The following is a 6543-nucleotide window of genomic DNA, read 5'->3' on the forward strand; positions in this document are numbered from 1 at the left end:
GGCCGAGAAAATACACCGCAGCAAACATAAAGACACATTTTCCAGCATTAAAGCAAAGCGGTTCAACCGACTCACTGACCTCCAAAGGTCAAAATATCCTCTGACAGACTTAAAGAACAGTTATGCTGCATTCAAAGCTTTAATAACTTCTTTTCTACTTTTCTATACGAAGTAATGAAGATATTTCTCTCTCAGATGACTCAATGCCTGAGATATTTTGTATAAACATTTCTATAAAGTCCCCTTCGCATGAGTTTGCAAGGGGTTGTTGTTGATTTCGTTTCTATACTTCTGTTGCTGTACAACTCTCAGAGAAATAATACAAAAGGTGGATGGAATTTCCAAAGCTCTGTGTTCCTTGATGCACTGTGGTGGCTGGCTGATTGTTACAGGATTCCTGCATGTTTCATAGCACAATAAGTCTTCTTTTAACCTCTGTGTTATATGTTTTCTAGTCTTTCATGTTCTTTCATGTTTCTGTGTTTTACACTTAATGGCAAAGTAAAAGAATAGTTCCAGGATTTAATCACAAATCACCCTGAACTCAATCTAAGCTGTTATAAATGTTTTCTTCCAGATAGAGTAAATAAGGTGTAATTCTTAATTGCTACACTTTCAAGCTATATCTCTCACTGTGATAAATATTTTCAGGAATTCAAGTTTGCTCCTGAGGCATCTATCTTTTCCCCACACCCCAACTTTAGTGGAAAATTCTTAAATGCTTTTCACAGGTTGTTTACATGTCACCATCATAATCTAACTTTGTTATATGAAATATTTAATTGGCCCTGTAATCTCAGTAAATCACCTCAAGGTTTCTAAAACACTTGTAGCCACAGACTCCATTTCCCAATGAAATAAACTCATCTACAGATTGCACACTTCAAGTACAGAAAGATATCCCTCAACCAAAGCATAAAACTAAACACCCTCATTTCATAACTAGCCTAAAATCTCCACAGAACAGAGACAAATTATAAAGAGAGAGCCCGCTCTGATTACAGTGTGGCTAGGCACTGTAATCCAAAGATTGGTTAGTGGTTACCCCGGCCGTATTCCCTTGGGAGTCATAGGGAACAACCTGGGTGTTAACATAATTGGCCACTCAACTGGGGAGTCTTAGGATTTTCCAATTTCTATACATCCCTCAAAGCCTGAAATCAAGCCTGAAACAAGTCAGGAGGCCTTCAAAACTGTTTCTGTGTAACATTGACAGTTTTAGGGAAGAGCTCTTTCAGTGAATCTTCATCTCAGCTTTGAAATATATATAGCCATTCCAAAATCTTTATCCAGTCCTTGAAGATATAAAAACTTCCTACAAAATCCTAAAAACAGTTGGAAGCTGGCTCCCAAGAAAAATCCACGGCACACTAGGGCAAATCCTGACCCTAATCCACCCATCATTGTTGATAATCCAAATACCATCCCTAAAAACATGAGGAGGCAGCAAAGGCAGGAGCAGCCTGTTGATCTAACTTCAGATTCAGATCATCCCAGCCTTATCTCTACCCCATGCAAGGTCTTCTTCCGGTCTACCCCTAATTCCCCTAGTTCACCATCCACATCTCAAAGTCCTCCTCTCACATCTTCATCCACTACACATATCCCCTTGACCAACACTCTAGGTTCACCTCTACTTGTCACCCCTGTGGTACCCACTGTTCCTATTATCCCAGCTGCCCCTGTTAATCCTCTAAATCCTGTAAATATGGCTAACAGATATGCACCCTTGCAGATACCAGCTAATGATGTAGCTATACCCCAAGATTACCAAACCAAAATCTCATATTTTGACTCCAATGGCCCTCTGACAGCTGTCCAGCATGCTAAGAGGATGCAAGACCATTTTGAGACCTATGAAATAGATGATGACAGTGTCAGAAAGAGGATGTTTGTTCAAAGCCTAACTGGGGATGTAAGAACTTGGTTTAGATCCCTGAATGCAAATTCCATCACAACACCTGATGAACTATATCAAGCCTTTACTAGTAGATGGGAGAAGAAGAAATATCCTTTGCACATACTTGGGGAATATGACACTATCAAAAGAGGTCCCCAAGAGACTGTTTTGGAGTATTGTGCAAGATTTAACAATGTATATAACGCGATTCCACAAAATTTAAGACCTCCTCCTGATTTAGCCTTGTACAAATTCCCTGATGGTTTTGACCCTGACATGGCCTATCAGTTGAAGGAAAGAGATCCTCAATCCCTTGCAGAGGCCCAAAGGGTTGCTGTCACAGTGGAATCCAACCTAATTGCCAAAAGAAACAGGGCAAGGTTGGAAAAGAGGACTGCTTTCAAAGAGGAACCCTCTGCCTTTGATCAAAAGCTGGATGCAATACTCAATGGAATGAAAAGATTAGGGGACAGAGTGGAATCGGTTGAAAGAAAATCATCATGGGAACCACCACAAAACAACCCTCCTAGGAATCCAAATTTTAGGAGAACTCAAAACCCAAATGTTGGCAAGACCAGTGTTGACCAAGACATAAGACCCCCTTTCCAAGAAAATTATGCAGAAACTTCCACATCAATAGAGCCCAATGAAGATCCTGAGATTAATTTAATGGGTCTAAATGGTGAAAGTCAAGTTTTCTTAACACAAGAAGATCATGAGGATGATGAAATCAAACTGTTCCAAACTAAATCAGGTGAATCCTTTGACTTCAAACAAGGCTATGATACTGTTGTTTATGAAGTCCATAAACAATACAAGCTGAGGAGCAGAACTGTGAATGTAAACCAGCCTGAAAAGATAAAGGATAATCAGCAGCTTGAAAGAGTCATAGTCATAGAACCTAATGACAAAAAAAATTCACCTGCAGAAGAAGTGATTATTGAAGAGATCACTGAACCACTGTCCTCAAAACAGCATCCCGTGGCCACTTCACCTTCTCATCCTAATTTAAATGTTACTCCCCAAGAGATGAGTAAAAGAGGCAGGTCCCAAAGTCAAGATAAAAATCAAGAAGAAGATTTAATGAACAAGGAAAGGACTGTCACCTATAACCCCAAGGCCCAATCTGAAAAACCCTTTGACTTAGAAACTGAAATTGGCAAAATAAAGATAGCTATTCCTCTCTTAGAACTAGCCAAGCATGACATCTATAAACTACAGATCAAGAAGTCCCTTCAACTCACTAGCAATAAAGATGATGTCAATGTGCTGGATGACACCCCAGAATTACTGTTCGGCCCAGAGGTGGATGGAAAAACGGTAGTCACAGGGGTATTACCTTTCTATGTCAGTTTACATATTCATGATAAAATATTACATAATGCAATGTTTGACTCAGGTGCCTCTCACAATCTCATGCCAAAAGCAGTCATGGAAAGACTGAATCTAGACATAACAAGACCATACAAGGACCTGTTTTCCTTTGACTCCAGCCAAGTCAAGTGTCTAGGTCTCATAAAAGATTTATGTGTGTCTTTGGTTCAATACCCAAACAAGACAATCCTAATGGATGTGGTAGTTGCTGATATTCCACCTAAGTATGGGATGCTGTTATCAAGATCTTGGGGAGCTAAACTCCAAGGTTCCCTGCAATTAGACATGTCCTATGCCACCATCTCTGTTTTTGGGCAACCAAAAAGACTGTACAGAGAAACACTCATGAAATACATGGTCAGCAGTGAAGAAAAGCCCCAAAACTTTCCCATATATGTTGTCCATTCAAACATAGACTCATATATTCTCTTCAATAACAGCACAACTCCCTTAAAAGGTGAGGTTGACACCAAGATACTCATACAAGAGGAAGACTCAAATGAAATAATTATCACCCATGAGACAACAGTCAATCAAACACTAAATACTGCTGCTGTTCAAAATATCAAGCATGCCCAATCAAATGATAAAACTGTCCTAGAAGACAAGCTAGATGAAAAACCACAACTTCTACTCACATGGCCAGCCCATGAACAGATCATTAAATCTCCTTCCCAACAGGATATTCTATGGTTCCTTGAATTTGATGGCTCAGTCAACAAATTAGGGGCAGGAGCTCGAGTTTGGGTACACAATAAAGAAAATAGTCATGCAGAAGGCAGAGTCTATAGATTGAATTTCAGATGTACTAACAACATGGCAGAATATGAAGCTCTTTTACTAGGCCTCAAGTTAGTAAAGTTCTTACAAGCTGCCAGGGTTTCAATCATGGTTGATTCAGATTTAGTTATCCAGCAAGTAAAGGGAAATTTTGTCACCAATGACAAAAGACTAAGGACTTATTGATCTGCTGTTGCTGAGATACTAAACTTTTTCTCTGAATTCCAAATCACTAAAATTCCTTGAACCCACAATCTGCACGCTCATAGTTTGGCTACCTTTGCAAGTACCTGCAAGCTGCCTTTTGAGCCCCATCATTGTTTTACAGCTGAGGTAAAACACAGACCCTCCATTCCAAACAATGTTAATGATTGGCAAGTATTTGAGGATGACAAGCAAATAAACCATTTTTTAACTCTACAGCAGGAATTTGCAGGATTAAATATTGACACTGATACAGCAAGTCAATCACAAATACTTGATACAGCAAGTCAATCAAAAATACTTGATGGAGCAAGTCCATCACAAATACAGTTTCAACAGATTACTCACCCAATATCACCTAGAACAACAAAACAAATGCTGAATCCAACTATTTTCAACAAAAACAACATTCAGCAAATTCAATCAATCAATGGTGAGGAAGTGGCCAATGCTGAAACTGAAATCATAGAGCTGAAAGACAATTTTCTACCAACAGGCCTAACCCCACTAGAGGACATCTTTGATTCAAATGATATCCCCAGAAAACCAAAAATGCAGCCCTTAAATGCAGCCATTGAAGAATGCAACATAGGTACAATTGACAAACCCAAAATAATTAAATTGTCTGCTTCTTTACCTCCTGACCAAAAGCCTAAATACATTGACCTCTTTAAAGAGTTCCAGGATGTCTTTGCATGGAGTTATGAGGACCTAAAGTCCTATGACACCTCTGTTATCCAGCACACAATCCCTATCAAACCTGATCAAAAGCCCTTTAAACAAAAATTGAGGAGAATCAATCCTATGCTTCTCCCAGCAATGGAACAAGAGGTATAGAAAATGTTCAAGGCTGGCATCATAGCACCAATCAAATTCTCTGAATGGATCTCCAACTTAGTCCCTACAAGAAAGAAGACTAGTGAAATTAGGTTGTGTGTGGACTTAAGGAATCTGAACCAAGTATCCCTCAAAGACAACTACCCCTTACCCAAGATGGACCACATTCTCCAAAGGGTGGTAGGGGCCTCAAGGATCTCATTACTGGATGGATTTTCAGGCTTCAATCAAATCGTGGTGCACCCTGATGATCAAGATAAGACAGCATTCACTACCCCATGGGGAACTTTCAAATATGTAAAGATGCCTTTTGGATTGAAAAATGCAGGGGCAACTTTTCAAAGAGCAATGGATATTGCTTTTTCCAAAGAGATTCATGACTTTTTAGTCATTTACCTAGATGACCTTACACCTTTCTCAAAATCAGACCAAGAACATATAAAACATTTGAGGCAGATCTTCCTAAAATGCAGAAAATATGGAATTTCCTTAAATCCCAAGAAATCCCTGTTTGGTTTAGAGGAAGGTAAGTTGTTGGGCCACATCATTTCTAAAGATGGCATTAGAATTGACCCAGATAGGATACAAGCTATCCTACAAATGCCCCACCCAAGAAATGTCAAAGAGTTGCAAGGATTCTTGGGAAAAATCAATTTCTTGAGAAGGTTTATCCCAAACCTAGCAGAACTAATCAGATTATTAAATAACATGCTAAAGAAAGATTCAAAAGTCAAATGGACTGTTGAAGCCAATCAAGCCTTTGAAGGTATAAAACTGGTCCTTACTCAAACCCCAGTGTTGACCAATCCATAGTTTGACAGAGACTTTATCATTTTCTCTTTTGCCTCCCAGCATATTATTGCTGCTGTTTTATTGCAAAAAGATGACCAAGGAAATGAGAAGCCAATTGCTTTCTTTAGCAAAGCCCTTAGAGATGCACCTTTAAAGTATCAAATCATGGAAAAGCAAGCTTATGCTTTGGTTAAAGCCATTAAGGACTTTAGGATTTATATCCTTTATTCCCATGTCATAGCATATGTGCCAAGTCCTATTGTCAAAGACATTCTCACCCAAGAAAATTTAGAGGGCAGAAGAGGAAAGTGGATTGCCAACATCTTGGAATTTGACATTGAGATAAAACCTACAAAACTAATAAAAGGGCAAGGCTTGGCCAAATTAATGACAGAAGCAAATTTCCAAGCCTTAGACATTAACCAGCTGGACAGTGAACCGGAGCTGGCGACTCCAAAGATCAATGTAGCCTTTGAACAATCCCCTTGGTACTCTGATATATGTTATGTATAGCAAAACCTGTGTGCTCCCCCAGGATTGTCCAGAACTAAATGTAGGTTCCTAAAAATGAAAGCTTCTAAATTCTGTGTTATGGATGGAAATTTATTGTGGAAAAACCATGAAGGAATATTGCTAAACTCCCTAATTGAGAATGA

This window comes from Pinus tabuliformis, chromosome 9 (genome assembly GCF_031772625.1).
Source record: "Pinus tabuliformis cultivar Carrire ecotype Pingquan chromosome 9, CPIR1, whole genome shotgun sequence".
NCBI classification, from domain to species: Eukaryota; Viridiplantae; Streptophyta; class Pinopsida; order Pinales; family Pinaceae; genus Pinus; species Pinus tabuliformis.